We start from the raw sequence: 25850 nt of genomic DNA on the forward strand, positions 1-25850 counted from the left end.
CCTTCAATCTGCACACAACACCGCATAATGACAAAGCAAAAACATGTTTTTAAACATTTTTGCACATTTATATATATACAAAAAAATGAAATATCACATTTACATAAGTATTCAGACCCTTTACTCAATACTTTGTTGAAGCACCTTTGGCAGCAATTACAGACTCAAGTCTTCTTGGGTATAACTCTACAAGCTAGGCACACCTGTATTTGGGGAGTTTCAACCATTCTTCTCTACAGAGCCTCTCAAGCTCTGTCAGGTTGGATGGGGTGCGTTGCTGCACAGCTATTTTTAGATCTCTCCAGAGATGTTAGATCATGTTCAAGTCCAGGCTCTAGCTGGGCCAATCAAGGACATTCAGAGACTTGTCCCGAAACCCCTCCTGCGTTGTCTTGGCTGTGGGCTTAGGGTTGTTGTCCTGTTGGAAGGTGAACCTTCACTCTAGTCTGAGGTCCTGAGCGCTTTAAAGCAGGTTTTCATCAAAAATGTCTCTGTACTTTGCTCCGTTCATCTTTCCTTTGATCCTGACTAGTCTCCCAGTCCCTGCCGCTGAAAAACATCCCCACAGCATGATGCTGCCAGCACCATGCTTCACTGTAGGGATGGTGCCAGGTTTCCTCATGGTCTGAGAGTCTTTGGGTGCCTTATGGCTAACTCCAAGTGGGCTGTCATGTGCCTTTTACTGAAGAGTGGCTTCCATCTGGCCACTGTACCATAAAGGCCTGATTGGTGGAGTGCTGCAGAGATGGTTGTCCTTCTGGAAGGTTCTCTCATCGCCACAGAAGAACTCTGGAGCTCTGTTAGAGTGACCATCGGGTTCTTGGTCACCTCCCTGACCAAGGCCCTTCTCCCTCGTTTGCTCAGTTTGGCCGGGAAGCCAGCTCTGAGAAGAGTCTTGGTGGTTCCAAACGTCTTCCATTTAAGAATGATGGAGGCCACTGTGTTCTTGGGGACTTTCAATGCTGTAGAACTTCAAAGTAGTCACCCTTTGCCTTGATGACAGCTTTGCACATTCTTGGAATTCTCCAACAATTCTCCAACCAGCATCACCAGGAATGCTTTCCCAACTGTCTTGAAGGAGTTCCCACATTGTTGGCTGCTTTTCCTTCACTCTGCGGTCCAACTCATCCCAAACCATCTCAATTGGTTTGAGGTTGGGTGATTGTGGAGGCCAGGTCATCTGATGCAGCACTCCATCACTCTCCTTCTTGGTAAAATAGCCCTTACACAGCCTGGAGGTGTTTTGGGTCATTGTCCTGTAGAAAAACAAATGATAGTCCCCCTAAGCGCAAACCAAATGTGATGGCATATCGCTGCAGAATGCTGTGGTAGACATGCTGGTTAAGTGTGCCCTGTTTTCTGAATAAATCAGCCAGTGTCACCAGCAAAGCACCCCACACCATCACACCTCCTCCTCCATGCTTCACGGTCGGAACCACACATGCGGAGATCATCCGTTCACCTACTCTGCGTCTCACAAAGACACGGCGGTTGGAACCAAAAATCTCAAATTTGGACTCATCAGACCAATGGACAGATTTCCACCAGGTCTAATGTCCATTGCTTGTGTTTCTTGGCCCAAGCAAGTCTCTTCTTCTTATTGCTGTCCTTTAGTATTGGTGTCTTTGCAGCAATTCGACCATGAAGGCCTGATTCACACAGTCTCCTCTGAACAGTTGATGTTGAGATGTGTCTGTTACTTGAACTCTGTGAAGTATTTATTTGGGCTGCAATTTCTGAGGCTGGTAACTCTAATGAACTTATCCTCTACAGCTGAGGTAACTCTACATGATTTCATGTGTTATTTCATAGTTTTGATGTCTCACTATTTTACAATGCAGAAAATAGAAAAAATAAAGAAAAACCCTGGAATGAGTAGGTGTCCAAACTTTTGACTGGTACTGTTTATTGTAAATCTCCCATAAGTTAGGGAAAAATAGAGATATGATTTTTTAGGCCATATCGCCCAGCCATGCATGCATGCATTTGCTCTCTCTCCCTCTCTCAATTCAAGGGCTTTATTGGAATGGGAAACACATGCTAACATTGCCAAAGCAAATGAAGTAGATAATAAACAAAAGTGAAATAAACAATAAAAATTAACAGTAAACATTACACTCAGAGAAGTTCCAAAAGAATAAAGACATTTCAAATAGAATTATGTCAATATACAGTGTTGTAATAATGTGCAAATAGTTTAAGTACAAAGGGGAAAATAAATAAACATAAATATGGGTTGTATTTACAATGGTGTTTGTTCTTCACTGGTTGCCCTTTTCTTGTGGCAACAGGTCACAAATCTTGCTGCTGTGATGTCACACTGGTATTTCACCCAGTAGATATGGGAGTTTATCAAAATTGGTTTTGTTTTCAAATTCTTTGTGGATCCGTGTAATCTGAGGGAAATATGTGTCTCTAATATGGTCAAACATTTGGCAGGAGGTTAGGAAGTGCAGCTCAGTTTCCACCTCATTTTGTGGGCAGTGTGCACATAGCCTGTCTTCTCTTGAGAGCCAGGTCTGCCTACGGCGGCCTTTCTCAATAGCAAGGCTACATTCACCGAGTCAGTACATAGTCAAAGCTTTCCTTAAGTTTGGGTCAGTCACAGTGGTCAGGTATTCTGCCACTGTGTACTCTCAGATTAGGGCCAAATAGCATTCTAGTTTGCTATTTTTTTTGTTAATTCTTTCCAATGTGTCAAGTAATTATTTTTTTGTTTTCTCATGATTGTGTTGGGTCTAATTGTGCTGGTGTCCTGGGGCTCTGTGGGGTGTGTTTGTGTTTATGAACAGAGCCCCAGGACCAGCTTGCTGGATGTAGTCATGTTATGGATGGTGGTGTAGATGAGGCAGGATGTAGTCATGTTATGGATGGTGGTGTAGATGAGGCAGGATGTAGTCATGTTATGGATGGTGGTATAGATGAGGCAGGATGTAGTCATGTTATGGATGGTGGTATAGATGAGGCAGGATGTAGTCATGTTATGGATGATGGTGTAGATGAGGCAGGATGTAGTCATGTTATGGATGGTGGTGTAGATGAGGCAGGATGTAGTCATGTTATGGATGATGGTGTAGATGAGGCAGGATGTAGTCATGTTATGGATGGTGGTGTAGATGAGGCAGGATGTAGTCATGTTATGGATGATGGTGTAGATGAGGCAGGATGTAGTCATGTTATGGATGGTGGTGTAGATGAGGCAGGATGTAGTCATGTTATGGATGGTGGTGTAGATGAGGCAGGATGTAGTCATGTCATGGATGGTGTTGTAGATGAGGCAGGATGTAGTCATGTTATGGATGGTGGTATAGATGAGGCAGGATGTAGTCATGTTATGGATGGTGGTGTAGATGAGGCAGGATGTAGTCATGTTATGGATGATGGTGTAGATGAGGCAGGATGTAGTCATGTTATGGATGGTGGTGTAGATGAGGCAGGATGTAGTCATGTTATGGATGATGGTGTAGATGAGGCAGGATGTAGTCATGTTATGGATGGTGGTGTAGATGAGGCAGGATGTAGTCATGTTATGGATGGTGTTGTAGATGAGGCAGGATGTAGTCATGTTATGGATGGTGGTATAGATGAGGCAGGATGTAGTCATGTTATGGATGGTGGTGTAGATGAGGCAGGATGTAGTCATGTTATGGATGGTGGTGTAGATGAGGCAGGATGTAGTCATGTTATGGATGGTGTTGTAGATGAGGCAGGATGTAGTCATGTTATGGATGGTGGTATAGATGAGGCAGGATGTAGTCATGTTATGGATGATGGTGTAGATGAGGCAGGATGTAGTCATGTTATGGATGGTGGTGTAGATGAGGCAGGATGTAGTCATGTTATGGATGGTGGTGTAGATGAGGCAGGATGTAGTCATGTTATGGATGGTGGTGTAGATGAGGCAGGATGTAGTCATGTTATGGATGGTGGTATAGATGAGGCAGGATGTAGTCATGTTATGGATGGTGGTGTAGATGAGGCAGGATGTAGTCATGTCATGGATGGTGGTGTAGATGAGGCTGGGTCTCGTCAGGTTATGCTAGTGGATGAGGAGAGTATAGTGTGGAAGGGTAAGAGACTAGGGGGGTGGAGGAGGGTGTCAAGCAGAAGAGCAAAAAGGGGGATAAGAAAGGAGGTGGGAGGGGAGAGGCTGGTGAGGTCAAAGGCACCAAATAACCCTTGCCTGGTGCTGGGGGGGAGGCCCCAACTAGAGAGGAAAGGCAGGTGGTCAGCATGGGACATGAGGAGGCTTTCTTTTCAGACTCCTCCTCAATTGCTCCAAAGCTGACAGCCAGTCAGTCAGAGGGGTCAAAGTATACGGTGAGTGAACTGTCAAGGTACCTGGAAGAGACTAAAGGGAAAAGGGTTAATATTTAAGCTTTTTTTTGTGATCCGTGAAAGTTTGTAAGATCAGTACAACACGCTATGAAAAATGAGGGGCATGGTGTCCTCACCCAGGAAACGGTTTAGGTTGAGGAAGTGGGTCACGACCGTAGGTAAAGGTCTACCTTCAGACGCTGTTTAGATGAAGAGTTTATTTCTGGCACTGGGCTTTGCTATTGGTCTCTTTTCTTTGCTGGTTTTTCTCCCACTTCTTATGGAGACTCTTTGGGTAGGCTCACTCAATATAAATGGTGCCAGAGATGTGGGAAAGAGGAGTGTGTTGGGTGAATATGTAAAACAACAAAAAGTACATGTGTTGTTTCTGCAGGAGTGATGTGGTGAATGAAGTCGACTGGGGGCTCTGGTGGAAAGGGGCAAGTGTGCTGAGCCATGGAACAAATGTTAGTGCAGGGGTGGCAGTCCTTTTTGTACCGCGTCTGTCTGTAAGAATTTGCTCCTCAAAGGAGGTGTGTAGGGGTAGACTGCTTGTAGTAGAATCAGAAATTAACAACCGGGGTTTTGTCCTTATAAATGTGTATGCGCCTAACACAGGGAGAGAGAGGGGGGTTCTATTTGGGAGTCTTAGACAGGAACTCTCACAAGTAGCGCCTGAGGAGACGCTGGTGGTCGGAGGGGACTGGAACTGTACAATGGATTTTACAAAAGACAGAAATGGGGAGGAGCCTCATTCAGGCTTAGTGGGGTGTTAAGGGACATCATTAATCAGTTTGACCTAATGGATGTTTGGAGAACTAGACATCCCAACACAAGATACATGGGTGAAGGTTTTTGGGGCTAGGGTGAGTGCAGCCCGACTTGATCGGTTTTACATGTCCAGGAATCAGAGCAATAAGCTGTTGGGCGCTACCATTCTCCAAGTGGGTTTTTCAGATCACCACATAGTCAGCCGAGCCATGGTTATTTCTCCAGGGCCTCGGCAGGCATCCTATTGGAAGTTTAATGTAAAGCTCTTTCAAGATGCTACTTTTTGCTCAGGTTTCCAGACTGTTTGGGAAAGGTGGGGGCAGCAAAGAGAGGAGTATGAGTCTCTGAGTCAATTTTGGGATGTGTGAAGTCTAAATTCTGCTTTTCTGTCAACAGTATACAGCTCTCATCCTCATAGGCTAGGAGAGTATTGGGGGAACTAGAGTGTTGTATTAGTGAGATGGAGGTAGAGATGAAATGGACATTCCCCTGTTGTCCCATGAACTGGCAGAGGCCATAACCCAGATGTCCCCCGGCCGTGTACCGGGGGGGGTCGATGGACTCCCAGTGGAGTGGAGTCTTATAAAACAATTCTGGAGAATAATTGGACTGGACTTCTTTTGCGCGAGTGCTTTGAGATAGGAGAGTTGCCGATGAGATGTCGTCGGGCGGCTCTGACTCTCCTATCCAAGAAAGGGGACTTGTGTGAACTTAAGAACTGGAGGCCTGTGGCATTACTCTGTGCGGACTAAAATATATTTGCCAAGGTCCTCACTAACAGACTGAAGTCCCATCTGGACTCTATAGTACACAAGGACCAGACATCTTGTGTACCTGGACGCTCAATCACAGACAACTTGTTCTTTCAATCAGGGAAGGGTTGGACATGTCGAGAGTTTCTAATGTGAACTTTGAACTGGTCTCTTTAGACCAAGATAAGGCTTTTGAGAGAGTGAACCATGAGTATCTGTTTAATGTGATGTCTGTGTTTGGGGAAAAGTGTTTGGCCTGTGTGGAGATGTTGTATGGTCAAGGTGGGAGGGGGGCTCAGTAGGCCAGGAGACTGCAGGGAGTGTGCTGGACAGGCATGGGTGTGTTGACAGGCATTGCAGTGTCGGCGTATGCAGACACTAGAGGGTCAGGATATGCAGGCACTAGAGACTAGTCTGAAGGTGTACGAGGGAGCTTCGTCAGCTAAGCTAAGCTGAGGCAAGAGCAAAGCTCTGTTATGTGGGGCATGGAGGGATAGGGCGGGGGCCTCTGCTTCCAGGGGGGTTACAGTGGGGTTGTGAAGGGCTTAACATTTTGGGGGTGTAACTGGGCTCGGAGAGGTGGGTCAGGAAGAACTGTGAGGGGCTGTCACAGGCAGTGGTGTCAAGACTGGCCAGGTGGAGGTGGCTCCTGTCCCAAGTGTCATATAGAGGGAGGGTGCTGATATTCAACAACCTGGAAGTATCTTCCCTGTGGCATAAACTGGCTGTTCTCAACCCCCCTGCCGGTCTGCTCGCAGACCTGCAACGCAAGCAGGTGGATTTTTTCTGGTCGGGCCATCACTGGCTGAGGGCAGCAGTGTTGTACATGTCCGTACATGAAGGAGGACAGGGCCTGGTGGAACTGGAGAGCAGGGTGGCTGCATTCCGACTAAAGGCGGTGCAGAGACTGCTGTACCATATTGATGTTGGCTGGAGGGAACCAGCATGCGCGCTGCTGAGGAGAGCTGGCGGATTAGAGTTGGACCGGCAGCTGTTCCTCATGAGGCTGAGTACAGCAGGTCTCTCTGATTTTTACTCAGCAGTGCTGAGGGCCTGGCAGCTGCTAAGGCCCACACGAGAAGGGGGTGTGGAGCCTGGGCTCTGGGTGCGGGAGGAGCCTATCTTCCACAACCCAGCCATCCATTTGAGATCGGTTCAGTTGGCCACCCTGCAGAGGCAACTGATGGCAGCGGGTTTGCAAAGGCTGGGTGATCTGCGGCTGCTGGGGGAGGAGGGGTGGAAAACCCCGGAAGTCCTGGCACAACAAACAGGAATAACATCTCTTAGGCTGCTGGAGATTCCTGGAGGAGGTCCAGGAGGCACTGTCTGAGCCGGTAAGGGGGGGGTGTTTGAGCGGCCAAAGGGGGGTGTTTGAGCGGCCAACGGGGGAGGGGCCACCACTGCAGGTGACGGCAGAGACCGGGGACTGGCAAGGGGGTCTGGAGGACTTTTTAGATTTTAACACTCCGAGCCTGGGGGAGATTTATTGGGTGGGAGGTAAAGCCCTCTACAACCTCTGCATTAAGGTAAGGAACATTAGGAGCCTAACAGGAATGAAGGCACATCAGTGGCAGGGGATATGTGGGGTGGAGAGTATGGTGGGTTTTAGATGGAGGGGGCTCTACAAACTCTCAGTACCAAAGAGGTCAGGGGACCTCCAGTGGAGGGTTCTACATGGAGCACTGGCCACTAACAGCTGGTTGGTACGGGTTGAACCGAGAATCGGGCAGGGGTGTCCTTTCTGTGTTATGAAAGAAACTGTGACTCATGTGTTTTCTGTGTGCGTTCTGTTGGAACGTCTGTGTGAGAGGTTGGGGGTGGTTTTTGCTGTTGGGATGTTTATAATGGGGTACAGGTATTCAAATAAGGAGAAGACCGAATGTGTGTTGTTGAGTTTTCTGTTTGCTCAGGCAAAGTTGGCTATTTGGCTAACAAGGAGGGACAGGGTCAAAGGTGGAGGATAACAGACCCTTTACTATTGTTTAATGGGATGGTCTCTGCGCACCTTAGTGTGGAATTTGAGTTCTATAGAATGATAAAAAGTGTGGAGATGTTTCAGGAGATATGGAGTGTCGGGCGGGGAGGGGGGCTCTGTACAGCTGGGGAAGATGGGTTGGCTATACGGTTGTAGAATTAGTGAGGTTTTGGTTATTGTGATTTGTGGTGTTTTGTATCATGGGATAGAGGGCAAGGAGAGCATGCAGTACAGGGGATATTTTAATGAAATGAGGATGTATCATTAAAGAAAGTCAAAAAGTCACCCCCCCCCCCTCCCATGGCCATCTCCTCTATGAGTGGCAGATTGGAGAGGAACGAGAACGTCAGTAAATAAACACATAGGGCTCATTGAGTAAATCCGTGACTGGGTTGTTTGCCAAAGCGGACAATCTGTAAATATGCTTCCCCGTTGTCCTCTTTGGCAAACGGCCAGCCACAGATTTACTCAATGAGCCCTATGTCTTTGGAGAGTAGGGAGAAGAGAGTAAATTCCCTTGATGGCTAACGTCAGTAAACAATCTGCTCAGTGAAGGGAGGGAGGTGTATAATGTGGATGAATCCCTTGCTGTCCTTCTCATTTTACTGCTGCACTTTGAGGGGAAACAGATATATGAACGCTCTCTCTGGTGAAATGGGCTCCATCCTACTGTATTACCAGATGCATTATCAATATGAAGGTTCTCTCTCACACACCGTACAACACTACATACAGTAATCAGACAGTTGACCCAGGGGTGATGTCTTCCAAGTCTTCCTGTTTCTGCTCACATTAAAATAGAACATAAAGATATATGTCAGAGATTTTGTTTAAATACATTGCATTCGGAAAGTATTCAGACCCCTTACCTTTATCCACATTGTTACATTACAATCTTATTCTAAAATTGATTAAATTAATAGTTTTCCTCATCAATCCACACACAATACCCCATAATAACAAAGCGAAAACAGGTTTAGAAATTTTAGCAAATTAAATTAAAACCAGAAATACATTATTTACAGAAGTATTCAGACCCTTTGCTATGAGACTCAAAATGTAGATGTTTCTACAACTTGATTGGAGTCCACCTGTGGTAAACTCAATTGCTTCGACATGATTTGGAAAGGCACACACCGGTCTATATAAGGTCCCACAGTTGACAGTGCATGTCAGAGCAAAAACCAAGCCATGAGGTCGAAGGAAATGTCGTAGAGCTCCAAGACAGGATTGTGTCGAGGCACAGATCTGGGGAAGGGTACCAAAAAATGTCTGCAGCATTGAAGGTCCCCAAGAACACAGTGACCTCAACCATTCTTAAATGACAGAAGTTTGGAATCGCCAAGACTCTTCCTAGAACTGGCCGCCCGGCCAAACTGAGCAATCGGGGGAGAAGGGCCTTGGTCAGGGAGGTGACCAAGAACCTGATGGTCACTCTGACAAGTTCCTCTGTGGCGATGGGAGAACATTCCAGAAGGACAACCATCTCTGCAGCACTCCACCAATCAGGCCTTTATGGTAGTGGCCAAACGGAAGCCACTCCTCAGTAAAAAGGCACATGACAGCCTGCTTGGAGTTTCCCAAAAGGCACCTAAAGGAGAAATGAGATTGAGAAACAAGATTCTGTGGTCTGATGATAAACAAGATTGAACTCTTTGTCCTGAATGCCAAGCGTCACGTCTGGTGAAAACCTGGCACCATCCCTACGGTGAAGCATTATGGTGGCAGCATCATGCTGTGGGGATGTTTTTCAGCGGCAGGGACTGGGAGACTAGTCAGGATCGAGGGAAAGATGAACAGAGCAAAGTACAGAGAGATCCTTAATGAAAACCTGCTCCAGAGCACTCAGGACCTCAGATTGGGGAGAAGGTTCACCTTCCAACAGGACAACAACCCTAAGCACACAGCCAAGGCAACACAGGAGTGACTTGGGGACAAGTCTCTGCATGTCCTCGAGTGGCCCAGCCAGAGCCGGGACTTGAACCCGATCTAACATCTCTGGAGAGACCTGAAAATAGCTGTGCAGCGACGCTCCCATCCAACCTGACAGAGCTTGAGAGGATCTGCAGAGAAGAATGGGAGAAACTCCCCAAATACAGGTGTGCCAAGCTTGTAGCGTCATACCCAAGAAGCCTTGAGACTGTAATCGCTGCCATAGGTGCTTCAACAAAGTACTGAGTAAAGGGTCTGAATACTTATGTAAATGTAATCCGTTTTATATATACACACACACACATTTGCAGAAATGTCTAAAAACCTGTTTTGCTGTGTCATTATGGGGTATTGTGTGTAGATTGATGAGGAAAAAAACAATTTAATCCATGTTAGAATAAGGCTGTACCGTAACAAAATGTGGAAAAGGTCAAGGGGTCTGAATACTTTGCGAATGCACTGTATGACTCTGATACAGGCAGTTTGTTGCTCCAGACCAGACTCAAATCAGATCAAGCATGGACAACCAGGTGAGGTACACTGTTGCCCATATCATATCATTGATTTTCCATAAATGATATCAAGCTTCTTGATTTAGTGTTTGATATTGAGCCTGAGTGCTTCTAAGGTCCAACTATAAAAAGATGTGGACTAGTGTGTCCACTGAATAGCACTGCCTAACTGAACTGGAACTGGGGTTGAGAGAGGGCCTTTGTTACAGGTTGTTTTCCTACGTTTTGTATTAATATGCCCCAGCTAGATAACAAAGCGGTTTCCCAGCCAGGCCACCCATTAGGAAGAGGAAGAGGGAGGTCCCACTTAATTGTGAAAAGTACAAAAGCTATGTGGTGTGGTGCACTGTGGGTAATTAGGAGGATAAATATCCATGTCCCCGTCCCTCCGCCCACCGATAGACAGGACACCAGATACTGCTGATTGGGAAGTTTCCAGAAAGAAGGAGAGAGGGAGGAGAGGGAGAGAGGGAGGAGGTAGATAAGGTCTTTCTCAGACTGGGAGATTGCCCCCTCTCTGCCAGGAGCCTCCACCTTCCACCTGACAGGTCATCACACTTCTCCTCTGATTGCAATCAGTGAAAGAAACAACACAGTAAGTAAAACCTGCACTGCAATGCATGTTATCAGACATCTGACTCCTCCCACTATGTATCTAATGTACAAATACAGTAAAACAAACTACAACTGCATACTAGAAACATGAGAAACATCAGAACATGTTTCTATAGGCCATCTGCATAGTTCTCAGATCACATACCCGGGAGAAAAGCTATAAACAAGACCAGTCCCTCTTATCAATAGACAAGCCTACTAACAGGCCCATTGCTCCTCAGGGACCATAGCCCCTTGATGACTCTCCTCCTGACATACAAACAGACAAATGGTTGTTTGTGTTTATCATCGTGTGTATTTTGGTTGTTGAGTCCGATGCAACAGGTCTTCAGGGTACTCCCTGATGAAGGCCATGCAGCCGAAACGCCTCAGAGTTTTTAAACTTTGTTTCCATTGAACATGCCATACAAATAAAGGCATTTTCATTAATTATATGAAGAGTGCCTTGGTCCTCCTTTCTTTTTGATGACCAATTTACCCTTTTACCAAAGAGCAGCTTCTGTCTACCAAAACCTACTATTGTGTACCTTAGAGCCTTCTGTCTACCAAAACCTACTATTGTGTACCTTAGTACCTTCTGTCTACCAAAACCTACTATTGTGTACCTTAGTACCTTCTGTCTACCAAAACCTACTATTGTGTACCTTAATACCTTCTGTCTACCAAAACCTACTATTGTGTACCTTAATACCTTCTGTCTACCAAAACCTACTATTGTGTACCTTAGCAGCTTCTGTCTACCAAAACCTACTATTGTGTACCTTAGTACCTTCTGTCTACCAAAACCTACTATTGTGTACCTTAGTACCTTCTGTCTACCAAAACCTACTATTGTGTACCTTAGTACCTTCTGTCTACCAAAACCTACTATTGTGTACCTTAATACCTTCTGTCTACCAAAACCTACTATTGTGTACCTTAGCAGCTTCTGTCTACCAAAACCTACTATTGTGTACCTTAGTACCTTCTGTCTACCAAAACCTACTATTGTGTACCTTAATACCTTCTGTCTACCAAAACCTACTATTGTGTACCTTAGTACCTTCTGTCTACCAAAACCTACTATTGTGTACCTTAGTACCTTCTGTCTACCAAAACCTACTATTGTGTACCTTAGTACCTTCTGTCTACCAAAACCTACTATTGTGTACCTTAATACCTTCTGTCTACCAAAACCTACTATTGTGTACCTTAGTACCTTCTGTCTACCAAAACCTACTATTGTGTACCTTAGCAGCTTCTGTCTACCAAAACCTACTATTGTGTACCTTAGTACCTTCTGTCTACCAAAACCTACTATTGTGTACCTTAGAGCCTTCTGTCTACCCAAACCTACTATTGTGTACCTTAGTACCTTCTGGCTACCAAAACCTACTATTGTGTACCTTAGTACCTTCTGTCTACCAAAACCTACTATTGTGTACCTTAGAGCCTTCTGTCTACCAAAACCTACTATTGTGTACCTTAGCAGCGCTTCCCTTCCTTATTTTCTTCCTACAAGTACTCCAGGGATGTTGGGTGGTGTGTTGCTGTTGAATGAAGCTCCTGTTTCTCATCAACACATGACCATAAGACACACACTGACACTCTGTGAGACCTGATTTAAAAACACGTTAATAATGCCTTCCTCTACAGGAAGTGTTAAGACTACACCAAATGTTTACAGGGCCACCTAGTCAGACAGTGGCAGAGCTTCAGTGTGTGTGTGTGTGTGTGTGTGTGTGTGTGTGTGTGTGTGTGTGTGTGTGTGTGTGTGTGTGTGTGTGTGTGTGTGTGTGTGTGTGTGTGTGTGTGTGCGCGTTGGTTTGTGTCTCTCTCCCGGTCTCCCTGCAATGTTGTTATCCAGTGGAGTGTGAGATGAGGTTCTTCCCTCTGTCTGTGTCACATCACACAGAAACAGCAGCAGCAACACATTCTGCGCACACACACAGTACTGTTCTGTCTTGTTCTATCCTATCAGATTCCATACTGCAGGCGGCAGCCACAGCCAGCCCAGCCACCTCGGGTCACAGCACAGCAAGTCATCTCCAAAAGGACCAATCAATCCTTGACGCCCACCCTCAAGCTGGAGTCAACTACGTAACTCTATGTTAGCGTCACATCCCCCCAGTGGTAGCGTCACATCCCCCCAGTGGTAGCGTCACATCCCCCCAGTGGTAGCGTCACATCCCCCCAGTGCGTATGGGGCAAAATAATTACCTTTAACTGGTTGCGCACAGCTTTGTTTTCCCCAGTCTCATCAGGTCTGAACTAATGACAGGAGGGGAACGCATGATAAGTGTCAAATTATCCACAATCCTGAGGGAGACCTCTGATTTCCCATCACCGCTATGGCACTTCCATTTAATCACATCGGCAGTGTTTACTTTGAAAGGGCCAGTCGCCAGGCGATACTTGGGAGATGTCTACTTGAGCAGTGCAGCAGCAGAGATGCAACGCAGGCTTCCCAACAACAGGACAACAATCAGACACGAGCTTAAACCTCCCTCCTCCCTGTTATCCTGAGAAAATTGCTAAGGGCACCTGGTTGATAACAGTGTGTGTTGGACAGGCAAGATCAGACACGGCGTGATGTGAACTGTGTCTGGAGTCTGGACAAACACGTCTGGCAGTAGTTATTGTACACTACATGGAAAAGTATGTGGACACCTGCTCGTCGAACATCTCATTCCAAAATGAGGGCCATTAATATGGAGTTGGTCCCCACTTTGCTGCTATAACAGCCTCCACTCTTCTGGGAAGGCTTTCCACTAGATGTTGGAACATTGCTGCGGGACTTGCTTCCATTCAGCCAAGAGCGTTAGTGAGGTCAGGCACTGATGTTGGGCGATTAGGCCTGGCTCGCAGTCGGCATTCCAATTCATCCCAAAGGTGTTTGATGGGGTTGAGGTCAGGGCTCTGTGCAGGCCAGTCAAGTTCTTCCACACCGATCTCAACAAACTATTTCTGTATGGACCATTGTGCATTGTCATGCTGAAACAGGAAAGGGCCTTCCCCAATCTGTTGCCACAAAGTTCGAAGCACAGAATTGTCTAGAATGTCATTGTATGCTGTAGCGTTAAGATTTCCCTTCACTGGAACTAAGGGGCCTAGACCAAACCATGAAAAACAGCCCCAGACCATTATTCCTCCTCCAAACTTTAGAGTTGGCACTATGGAGTCGGGCAGGTAGCGTTCTCCTGGCATCCGCCAAACCCAGATTTGTCCTTCTGACTGCTAGATGGTGAAGCATGATTCATCACTCCAGAGAATGCATTTCCACTGCTCCAGAGTCCAATGGTTGGCGAGCTTTACACCACTCCAGCCGACGCTTGGTATTGCGCATGGTGATCTTAGTCTTGTATGCGGCTGCTCGGCCATGGAAACTCATTTCACGACGCTCCCGACGAACAGTTATTGTGCTGACGTTCCTTCCAGAGGCAGTTTGGAACTCTGTAGTGAGTGTTGCAACAGCGGACAGACGATCTTTCCGCTCTACAGCACTCGGCGGTCCCGTTCTGTGAGCTTGTGTGGCCTACCACTTCGCAGCTGAGCTGTTGTTTCTACAAGACGTTTCCACTTCACAATAACAGCAATTACAGTTGACCGAGTAGCTCTAGACAAACTGACTTGTTGGAGAATGTGGAATCCTATGACAGTGCCCCGTTGAAAGTAACTGAGGTCTTCAGTAAGCCCATTCTACTGCCAATGTTTGTCTATGGAGATTGCATAGCTGTGTGCTCGATTTTATACACCTGTCAGCAACAGGTGTGGCTGAAATAGCCGAACCCAGTCATTTGAATACGTATCCACATACATTTGGCCAGGTAGTGTAGGTGCTAAACCTGAGAAAAGGAATTCAGACAATGGTGATCCAACATTCCAAAGACTGGAATACAATGACAGTCCAAGAGTGACATGTTTTAAAGGCGTTGCCTACCTGACAACCAGATGTCTAATATGTCTCTGTGTATTGCTTCATTTGGCTTTTAAAGTGCACACCTAATTGTAGAGGAACAGGGTGTAGCTAGCCTTCTATGTTACCTGGTGTTCACTTCCCTGTACCCTGCTGTGGCCTTTACCCACGCCACACTACCCTCACTGATGTTTTCAAAGTGTTGCACAGAGCTAAATTCGAAATAGCACCCTATTCCCTATATAGTATACTAGGGCCCTGGTCAAAAGTAGTGCACTATATACGGAATAAGATGCCATTTGAGACTCATCCCAGGAGACTATTGCAGACATGGCATGACATCCCAATGAATCATCAGAACCAGACAAATGACACTTTCTCATGACGCACTGACTTACTCCCTGTCATAATCAACTACTGTGATTTAATAGGAAACCAAACCACCACAGCAAAACAAAACCTGATCTAATGAGTGAAGTTGGAGCAGGGTAAACACGGACAGGATAACCACGTCAATCATAGGGTTTTGCAGATTTGAGTCACACAGTAAACATGATCAAGATGGCAGCTAACATTGAGTGATCTTGATCTGGAAGCTGTCTTGTTCAGTGGGTCACAGAATAACTAATCCTCTATTATAAATCATTAGTAAAATCGATTAATAGGTATTCTGCAATGCAGCCAGATAGGACATTAGGTGGGTTCCCTGTTTTGAATATAACAGCCAGGACATTTCCTTATCTGATTAGGTAATGAATAGTACAGTTAGGTTCAGATGAGAATCCTGGGTAAATTTGGTGTTATTGAGTTTTTCCAGCATCAATTGGTATTAGTGGATATTAAAGTGCATCAACACATTTTCCCACCATCAGGAATGTCAATGTAATGGAATGACCTTTGAGAAATGTACCTGTCTACTGAAAATTGTGTCTCTTCAGTTGTTCTTGTTCCAATCATTGCCTCTACTAACAGGCTCTGAAGGCCATGGCAACAATGCTCTAACAATGTTCATGTCCAAATAGAAAATCCATTTGGCCAGGGTCAATAGCAGTAAGGAGAATCTAAAGATCACCAACAATGGTCCGACGAGGAGAGATCAATACCTTCATTTTATGATTAGCATTTACTCTCTCTCTCTCATTCTTTTTCTCTGTATTTCTCTTTATTTTTTCATCCCTCTCTTAATATGTCTGTCCTTGGCTTCGATACATCTCGCTATCTCCCCCCCTTTTTCTGCCATGACATCTTCATAAAAGGTTTACAAGTTTCACGTGAAACACACAGATAGTATTAAACTATAATAAGAAAGCATTTACAGTTTCTGGTGAGTGAATTGTTTATTCCATTGCTATTGGAGAAATTAAGAATAATGAAAATGGTTTTGTAGCCTAAACTAAATTCAATAATTTTGGCTTGCAGGGGGGAAAGGAATGGGAGTTCTCTGAAGAGAGAGAGGCTTTAGAAGCCTGGAAATTAGAGTAGGTGAGGAGATGCAGAAAGTGAAAGTTTTAGTGCCAACAAAGCCCTTTTCACTATAACCACAGTTGTCAAACACCCTGCTGACAGAGGCTTGCTGACAGTGTGACTGTGGCTGAGGGAGAGGAATAGCTCTGAGATGGCTCAAGAGTACTTCCTGTTTCCTAGACTACTTTATTGAGCCTGTGTGATCAGAATCTACATCTCATATAAACATCCCTGTGGTTAACAGAACAAACCTGGCTAAACCATTAGCATCCCAACACACACACACACACACCGTTATCAACCGGGGGCCCTTAGCAATTTTCACAATTTAACTCAACCCCTGAGGTAAACCAGTTTAATGTTCAAAGGTGTCAAATGGAGCATGTTGAAGTAATTGCCTCTCAGAGTGTCAGAGTGGAGAACCAGACACCTCATTGTTTACATCCAAATTATGGCAACAAACACTTTTCAAGCTTTCTGAAGTGGATAATCTAGAGTACTTCTCCTGTCTTATCCGGTGTCCTGTGTGAATTTAAGTATGCTCTCTCTAATTCTCTCTTTCTCTCGGAGGACCTGAGCCCTAGGACCATGCCTCAGGACTACCTAGCATGATGACTCCTTGCTGTCCCCAGTCCACCTGGCCGTGCTGCTGCTCCAGTTTCAACTGTTCTGCCTGCGGCTATGGAACCCTGACCTGTTCACCGGACGTGCTACCTGTCCCAGACCTGCTGTTTTCAACTCTCTAGAGACTGCAGGAGCGGTAGAGATACTCTTAATGATCGGCTATGAAAAGCCAACTGACATTTACTCCTGAGGTGCTGACTTGCTGCACCCTTGACAACCACTGTGATTATTATTATTTGACCATGCTGGTCATTTATGAACATTTGAACATCTTGGCCATGTTCTGTTATAATCTCCACCCGGCACAGCCAGAAGAGGACTGACCACCCCTCATAGCCTGGTTCCTCTCTAGGTTTCTTCCTAGGTTTTGGCCTTTCTAGGGAGTTTTTCCTAGCCACCGTGCTTCTACACCTGCATTGCTTGCTATTTGGGGTTTTAGGCTGGGTTTCTGTACAGCACTTTGAGATATCAGCTGATGTAAGAAGGGCTATATAAATAAATTTGATAATCAAGCATTTGTGAGATAGATATACATAAGCCTAGATCAGAAAGGCCTATTTAAATAAAAATCGGACAATAATCATGCTATACGTTTATGGCATCCCTAGCACTAGGTCTAGCTATCAGTATAATCAAGGTTGAGAAGCCCAGTGGGTGCAGTGCAGACACCTTCACACATTGTCTCTAATCCCAGCTGTAGAAACACTTGGACAACTGAAGTGTGCTCCTGTCACTCAGGTGTGAACAAAAAGCTTTCATCTCTCCAAAGTCCTCGTAGTTCCCGGTGTTTTTGAAGGACGTAGTCGTGTTGGTTCCCGGTGTTTTTGAAGAACGTAGTCGTGTTGGTTCCCGGTGTTTTTGAAGGACGTAGTCGTGTTGGTTCCCGGTGTTTTTGAAGGACGTAGTCGTGTTGGTTCCCGGTGTTTTTGAAGGACGTAGTCGTGTTGGTTCCCGGTGTTTTTGAAGGACGTAGTCGTGTTGGTTCCCGGTGTTTTTGAAGGACGTAGTCGTGTTGGTTCCCGGTGTTTTTGAAGGACGTAGTCGTGTTGGTTCCCGGTGTTTTTGAAGGACGTAGTCGTGTTGGTTCCCGGTGTTTTTGAAGAACGTAGTCGTGTTGGTTCCCGGTGTTTTTGAAGGACGTAGTCGTGTTGGTTCCCGGTGTTTTTGAAGAACGTAGTCGTGTTGGTTCCCGGTGTTTTTGAAGAACGTAGTCGTGTTGGTTCCCGGTGTTTTTGAAGAACGTAGTCGTGTTGGTTCCCGGTGTTTTTGAAGAACGTAGTCGTGTTGGTTCCCGGTGTTTTTGAAGAACGTAGTCGTGTTGGTTCCCGGTGTTTTTGAAGAACGTAGTCGTGTTGGTTCCCGGTGTTTTTGAAGAACGTAGTCGTGTTGGTTCCCGGTGTTTTTGAAGAACGTAGTCGTGTTGGTTCCCGGTGTTTTTGAAGAACGTAGTCGTGTTGGTTCCCGGTGTTTTTGAAGAACGTAGTCGTGTTGGTTCCCGGTGTTTTTGAAGAACGTAGTCGTGTTGGTTCCCGGTGTTTTTGAAGAACGTAGTCGTGTTGGTTCCCGGTGTTTTTGAAGAACGTAGTCGTGTTGGTTCCCGGTGTTTTTGAAGAACGTAGTCGTGTTGGTTCCCGGTGTTTTTGAAGAACGTAGTCGTGTTGGTTCCCGGTGTTTTTGAAGAACGTAGTCGTGTTGGTTCCCGGTGTTTTTGAAGAACGTAGTCGTGTTGGTTCCCGGTGTTTTTGAAGAACGTAGTCGTGTTGGTTCCCGGTGTTTTTGAAGAACGTAGTCGTGTTGGTTCCCGGTGTTTTTGAAGAACGTAGTCGTGTTGGTTCCCGGTGTTTTTGAAGAACGTAGTCGTGTTGGTTCCCGGTGTTTTTGAAGAACGTAGTCGTGTTGGTTCCCGGTGTTTTTGAAGAACGTAGTCGTGTTGGTTCCCGGTGTTTTTGAAGAACGTAGTCGTGTTGGTTCCCGGTGTTTTTGAAGAACGTAGTCGTGTTGGTTCCCGGTGTTTTTGAAGAACGTAGTCGTGTTGGTTCCCGGTGTTTTTGAAGAACGTAGTCGTGTTGGTTCCCGGTGTTTTTGAAGAACGTAGTCGTGTTGGTTCCCGGTGTTTTTGACGAACGTAGTCGTGTTGGTTCCCGGTGTTTTTGACGAACGTAGTCGTGTTGGTTCCCGGTGTTTTTGACGAACGTAGTCGTGTTGGTTCCCGGTGTTTTTGACGAACGTAGTCGTGTTGGTTCCCGGTGTTTTTGACGAACGTAGTCGTGTTGGTTCCCGGTGTTTTTGAAGAACGTAGTCGTGTTGGTTCCCGGTGTTTTTGAAGAACGTAGTCGTGTTGGTTCCCGGTGTTTTTGACGAACGTAGTCGTGTTGGTTCCCGGTGTTTTTGAAGAACGTAGTCGTGTTGGTTCCCGGTGTTTTTGAAGAACGTAGTCGTGTTGGTTCCCGGTGTTTTTGAAGAACGTAGTCGTGTTGGTTCCCGGTGTTTTTGAAGAACGTAGTCGTGTTGGTTCCCGGTGTTTTTGAAGAACGTAGTCGTGTTGGTTCCCGGTGTTTTTGAAGAACGTAGTCGTGTTGGTTCCCGGTGTTTTTGAAGAACGTAGTCGTGTTGGTTCCCGGTGTTTTTGACGAACGTAGTCGTGTTGGTTCCCGGTGTTTTTGACGAACGTAGTCGTGTTGGTTCCCGGTGTTTTTGAAGAACGTAGTCGTGTTGGTTCCCGGTGTTTTTGAAGAACGTAGTCGTGTTGGTTCCCGGTGTTTTTGACGAACGTAGTCGTGTTGGTTCCCGGTGTTTTTGACGAACGTAGTCGTGTTGGTTCCCGGTGTTTTTGAAGGACGTAGTCGTGTTGGTTCCCGGTGTTTTTGACGAACGTAGTCGTGTTGGTTCCCGGTGTTTTTGAAGGACGTAGTCGTGTTGGTTCCCGGTGTTTTTGAAGGACGTAGTCGTGTTGGTTCCCGGTGTTTTTGAAGGACGTAGTCGTGTTGGTTCCCGGTGTTTTTGAAGGACGTAGTCGTGTTGGTTCCCGGTGTTTTTGAAGGACGTAGTCGTGTTGGTTCCCGGTGTTTTTGAAGGACGTAGTCGTGTTGGTTCCCGGTGTTTTTGAAGGACGTAGTCGTGTTGGTTCCCGGTGTTTTTGAAGGACGTAGTCGTGTTGGTTCCCGGTGTTTTTGAAGGACGTAGTCGTGTTGGTTCCCGGTGTTTTTGAAGGACGTAGTCGTGTTGGTTCCCGGTGTTTTTGAAGGACGTAGTCGTGTTGGTTCCCGGTGTTTTTGAAGGACGTAGTCGTGTTGGTTCCCGGTATTTTTGAAGGACGTAGTCGTGTTGGTTCCCGGTGTTTTTGAAGGACGTAGTCGTGTTGGTTCCCGGTGTTTTTGAAGGACGTAGTCGTGTTGGTTCCCGGTGTTTTTGAAGAACGTAGTCGTGTTGGTTCCCGGTGTTTTTGAAGAACGTAGTCGTGTTGGTTCCCGGTGTTTTTGAAGAACGTAGTCGTGTTGGTTCCCGGTGTTTTTGAAGAACGTAGTCGTGTTGGTTCCCGGTGTTTTTGAAGGACGTAGTCGTGTTGGTTCCCGGTGTTTTTGAAGAACGTAGTCGTGTTGGTTCCCGGTGTTTTTGAAGAACGTAGTCGTGTTGGTTCCCGGTGTTTTTGAAGGACGTAGTCGTGTTGGTTCCCGGTGTTTTTGAAGAACGTAGTCGTGTTGGTTCCCGGTGTTTTTGAAGAACGTAGTCGTGTTGGTTCCCGGTGTTTTAGAAGAACGTAGTCGTGTTGGTTCCCGGTGTTTTAGAAGAACGTAGTCGTGTTGGTTCCCGGTGTTTTTGAAGAACGTAGTCGTGTTGGTTCCCGGTGTTTTTGAAGAACGTAGTCGTGTTGGTTCCCGGTGTTTTTGAAGAACGTAGTCGTGTTGGTTCCCAGTGTTTTTGAAGAACGTAGTCGTGTTGGTTCCCGGTGTTTTTGAAGAATGTAGTCGTGTGTGCTGAAGAAGTGCACTTCAAGTCCCCTCCACCACAGCTGCCAGTATCCCTACGGCTCATTTTGACCTGACATAGTACACCACTAATGTAGGGGTTAAATTTATGACAGATTAGTCCCGCACGCACTGTAGTCTGCTTCAATCTATGTTGTCAAACACAATCACTATTATATTACTATCAGTGAAAAACTAGGATGTCTAGCTGAGCTGTAAGCATTTCGTTGGACGATGTATACCATGTGTATTCTGTACATACGACTACCGGTAATAAAACTTGAAACTGATTCAATCGACATCTTTGACATGCAGGTGTAATAAACTGGCATTAACGAATGCAGCTGTTAACGCTGTCGTCTTATTAAATCAATAATTTGACTGATAAAGGCTTGATTAAATCAAGACTTTTAGATTAACAGTAACTACTATCAGTCAATAAACTCACTGTGGTATAGTACAGCAGAGAGTAACCGTCTCCCTGAGGGAAGCGTCCAACATGTGGTCAAAATAATGTGATGATTGTTATGTTACAGTAGTAGTGGTTGTCTGCACTGCAATACTGCCAAACTGGCCAGAGAATCTGGGAAAGTTTGAATCCTGAGTTCTTCTTTTTAATCCCAGTAGACAGACTACACACACACACACACACTGACAACACACACACACTGACAACACACACAGTGGACGTCCACACAGACCGAGGGAGGGCGTTTCTCTTGGCACAGGGGAACAGTAAGTGCCAGCCTGCCATGCCAGTGGTAGGAAGAAACCTCTAAGCCGGTTGGTGTCAATAAAGTCAATGCTGTTTGTCTGTCTAATGACAAGGTACGCTAGTCTTTAGCTACTGGCCCAGTCATCAATCTGAACTCAATCCTTCTGATATGCTTATGTTATATTATGTTTATGTTATGGAGGCCATTGCAGGGTAACACGGGGCATCTCAATATACCATCAGGGTACTAAGTAGAATATAAGACACCTCCTGTCACCTGCTGCTGGTCTTGCTGTGTGACTATATACCCAGTTTATATCTGGACCCATGCAGGAGGTACATTTGCATCTCAACACCAGAGTAATGTCATCGTTATAAAAATTGAGTGCCAAATACTAGAGAACATTCATTTCATTGACCATAAAACTAAAAACGGTTGTGCTTGAAGAGAATAGACAAACCAAATCTTTGCAAGAGGCCAATGCTCTAATCTCTACATTTGTCTTGAAAGTGTAAAAGCTTCTTTATAGTAATACCATGCATGCCAAGTCTACTGTCTTCTTATCCATAATACGTGTGGCTTTTTGAAAAGCCTACAATATGAAATAGAAAGGAATTAATATACTTCAGTAAAAACTGAGAACTCATGACAAACGCAGGGCAGCAAGCGAGATGCACAGCATTCAACTTTGAATTGATCCCCCATATTGTAACTGCTGCATTGCGATATATTAAATTGCCTACTAGCCTAACTAAGCAGAAACTTTGATTCAGAGCTCCAACTAGTTGAAGCAGCATACACATATCATCCGATAGCGGTCTGCCTGCAACCCATGTGCCCTATCACCCTAGTCGAATTTTACAACTGTGAAGTTGAGAACCACGGCTACTATCTCCCTAATCAATATTCCCCCAAAAATGTGGTCCATTCCTCAAAGCGACTGTTCGCCGCCCGCCTTCCTCGCATGGCGGTGTTGCGGCATAATTTTTTTTTAAAGACATATCAATGAAGTTTCGTTAAAATTTGCCTATAGCAACCCAAACCCACACCTCAATACCATTCGAAATAAACCGACCTGTCGACATGAAGACGCAACTTTCTACATTCGCTGATGAAGGAGTCTGGAGACCACTTACCTTAGAAGACCATCCATGAATAGCAGTCGGGTCGTTAGGCTACTGTTGAATTGAAACTCGTTGGATTTGTGCAGTGCGGCTCCACCACCTCAGAAAACCCCGCATTTAATAAAGAATTTACATAAAATGAATACGTCTTGGTAAACCCTCAAAACAAATTGTATTCAAAACTGATGAGCTCTGAGGCGCGTTCTCTACCATGCACGAATATTCCCAGACGTAGTACGTTGCTATTCAGACTATGCACCCAGACCCACTCCGGTAAAATGTTGAGGAGGAGTGGCAGATCGGGCAAGGAGCTGCGCTATGGTCTCTGGGACATGTAGTGCGTAATTGCACTCAGAACGTGGAGAGCGTTCCCACTGGAAACAGATGTCAATTCAACGTCTATTCCACGTTGGTTCAATGTAATGTCATTGAAATGACGTGGAAACAACGTTGATTCAACCAGTTGATTCAACACACATTCAATGGGAAATATATAGTAATGCTTTATGTACAGTCAATGTATTAGGCTAGATCTAACGTGTTATACATTATTATAATGGCATTTAATTGTTTTAGAACACCAGTTTTATTTGCAGAACAAGATACCTTGATAGATGAGTATTAAGAACACAGGGTAGCCTACACAAAGACAATAGCTGTAGTCTGTCCATCTTCAACAAGCCTACATGGGTATTTTGGGAGAGAACCCTCCTTTGGCTAATTTTATTTTATTTTATTTTTTATTTCACCTTTATTTAGCCAGGTAGGCTAGTTGAGAACAAGTTCTCATTTGCAACTGCGACCTGGCCAAGATAAAGCATAGCAATTCGACACATACAACAACACAGAGTTACACATGGAATAAACAAAACATAGTCAATAATACAGTAGAACAAAAGAAAACAAAACGTCTATATACAGTGAGTGCAAATGAGGTAAGATAAGGGAGTTAAGGCAATAAATAGGCCATGGTGGCGAAGTAATTACAATATAGCAATTAAACACTGGAATGGTAGATGTGCAGAAGATGAATGTGCAAGCAGAGATACTGGGGTGCAAAGGAGCAAGATAAATAAATACAGTATGGGGATGAGGTAGGTAGATAGATGGGCTGTTTACAGATGGGCTATGTACAGGTGCGGTGATCTGTGAGCTGCTCTGACAGCTGGCGCTTAAAGCTAGTGAGGGAGATATGAGTCTCCAGCTTCAGAGATTTTTGCAGTTCGTTCCAGTCATTGGCAGCAGAGAACTAATAATAAATGAAGTAAGACAATGATAGTCATCTTTGGCTTCCTGATAATCCCCTCATAGGCTGATTGAAAGAATAATTCAACATGGCCATAACTAAATAATATATAAACACCCCTTACTGTTATTTAACCTTTATTAGGAATCGACCCCTCCCTGGTCAATTCCGCTACATTGTTTATTTGAGCCTACCCCCTCCCTGCTTATGACTTGGTCCTCTGACTGAACAGAACATTGACTTTAGGGCTGCAACAGGGCGTGGGGAGTGATGAATACTGTATGGATCAAAATAAAGCCTGTTACTTACACTTCTCAATAGAAAAAGGGACATTAATGGTGAGGTTGTGGGAATGTCATAAAACCCTTTTTAACACTATTTATCACTTTGATGAATACAGTATAGCTAAAAATAAAAGCATTTTATTTCCGCAAAACTGAAAAAGAGCCGATGGCAGCTTGGAAATGTTCTTTTGTGCAATATTTTTGTGACGTATGTTGTCATATACAATGTTTTCTCACAGTCACAGTCACAACCCACCACAGCTGTTATCATTGTACTGTATGTGTACTGTAGCCTGCCTACATTGTAGCCTGCCTACATTTATTTGTGGTTCTGCCGTGGCAGAATATATCTATCATATTTCTTGGTACATTAGACATGAAGGTAGGGCTATCTATCTGAGTTTAAATTAAGTGTACCATGACTGGATTTGATTAATGAATACTGCTACATTCACCCACTGCTTTTCATTATAACCCAATGCCATATTGTTTTAAATTTTCTGCTTGGAAATCAGTTTTGACAACTTTTCTTGGTTAAATCAGAAAAAATGCCTGTGTTAATAAAGCACTATGTAGGTGACACATGGAGTAGAACCCCATGAAAAGACTCAAACACTAACGGCATCTGACAAACCACCGACAGTATCATTTGAATAAAAGTGTTTTGCATTGTGTGCATTCTTGTATAGTTGACCCTTTCCACCTGGTTCTAGAAGCAAACAACTGTAGCTTGCCTTATACTTCCTCACTCCCCATTCATTTGATTATGTGACTTGTCAGTTTGATTGTCTATTTTAAAAGACACACCTCTGCTTTATTGACTCAGAGCATGACACTGTCTGAGTGTGTGTGTGTGTGTGTGTGTGTGTGTGTGTGTGTGTGTGTGTGTGTGTGTGTGTGTGTGTGTGTGTGTGTGTGTGTGTGTGTGTGTGTGTGTATTTACCTCTGCTATATTAAATTAGATCATGACAGATTGCCCCAGACGATCGGTCCTCTCCAACCTAACTTAATTTTACACACCAACATCATCAGTCAGTAGATTAGCAGAGATTGTCAGTAGCGATTTCCTCTCAGTTACAGTAATCAATCATGTCATGTTATTCAGAAACAGTCGCTAGTGTTTGTTGAATATTAATTAAGAGAATAGCATAAAATATGAGCTATAGATGCATAAAAAAAAAGAAATTATACAAAATATAAGGGAATTTAGGACACACATGGATAATTATTGTTTATTATGATCAGTGGAAATGAAGTAGGCCAAAAGCTAATACTGAGAGAACTTAATGGAAATAGAGCTGCCGCCGCCATCTTTGCTTCCTTAGCGGTGGAACTTCCAGTAGCCAATTCTTCACACTTCAGCTTCAGTTACTTGCAGTAGCTAGCTAACTTGACCCGCCGTTTAACGATGAGCTCTTCATGACAAACTAGTAGCATATACTAGTACACTCTTAGAAAAATGGGTTCCAAAAGGATTCTTTGTCTGCCCCCATAGGAGAACCCTTTTTGGTTCCAGGTAGAACCCTTTCTGGCTCCAGGTAGAACTATTTTGGGTTCCACGTAAAACCCTTTGTGGAAAGGGTTCTACCTGGAACCAAAAAGGGTTCTTCAATTATTTTTAATCTAAGAGTGTAGCATATAATATGTTCAGTAAAGGT

General features: G+C 44.8%; 1 protein-coding gene across 4 annotated transcripts in view; it reads right to left on the reverse strand.

Annotated features, from left to right (window-relative positions):
* pag1 (phosphoprotein membrane anchor with glycosphingolipid microdomains 1) overlaps positions 1-22916 on the reverse strand; it is an 84387-nt gene extending 61471 nt beyond the window's left edge. For all 4 annotated transcript variants that reach the window (XM_038966499.1, XM_038966500.1, XM_038966497.1 and 1 more), the window contains exon 1: positions 22675-22916. The gene's annotated coding sequence lies outside the window, so the exon portion shown is untranslated. The remainder of the gene's footprint in view (positions 1-22674) is intronic.
* Between the last annotated feature and the right edge of the window lie 2934 nt (positions 22917-25850).

Source organism: Salvelinus namaycush, chromosome 27, assembly GCF_016432855.1.
Source record: "Salvelinus namaycush isolate Seneca chromosome 27, SaNama_1.0, whole genome shotgun sequence".
Classification (NCBI taxonomy): domain Eukaryota; kingdom Metazoa; phylum Chordata; class Actinopteri; order Salmoniformes; family Salmonidae; genus Salvelinus; species Salvelinus namaycush.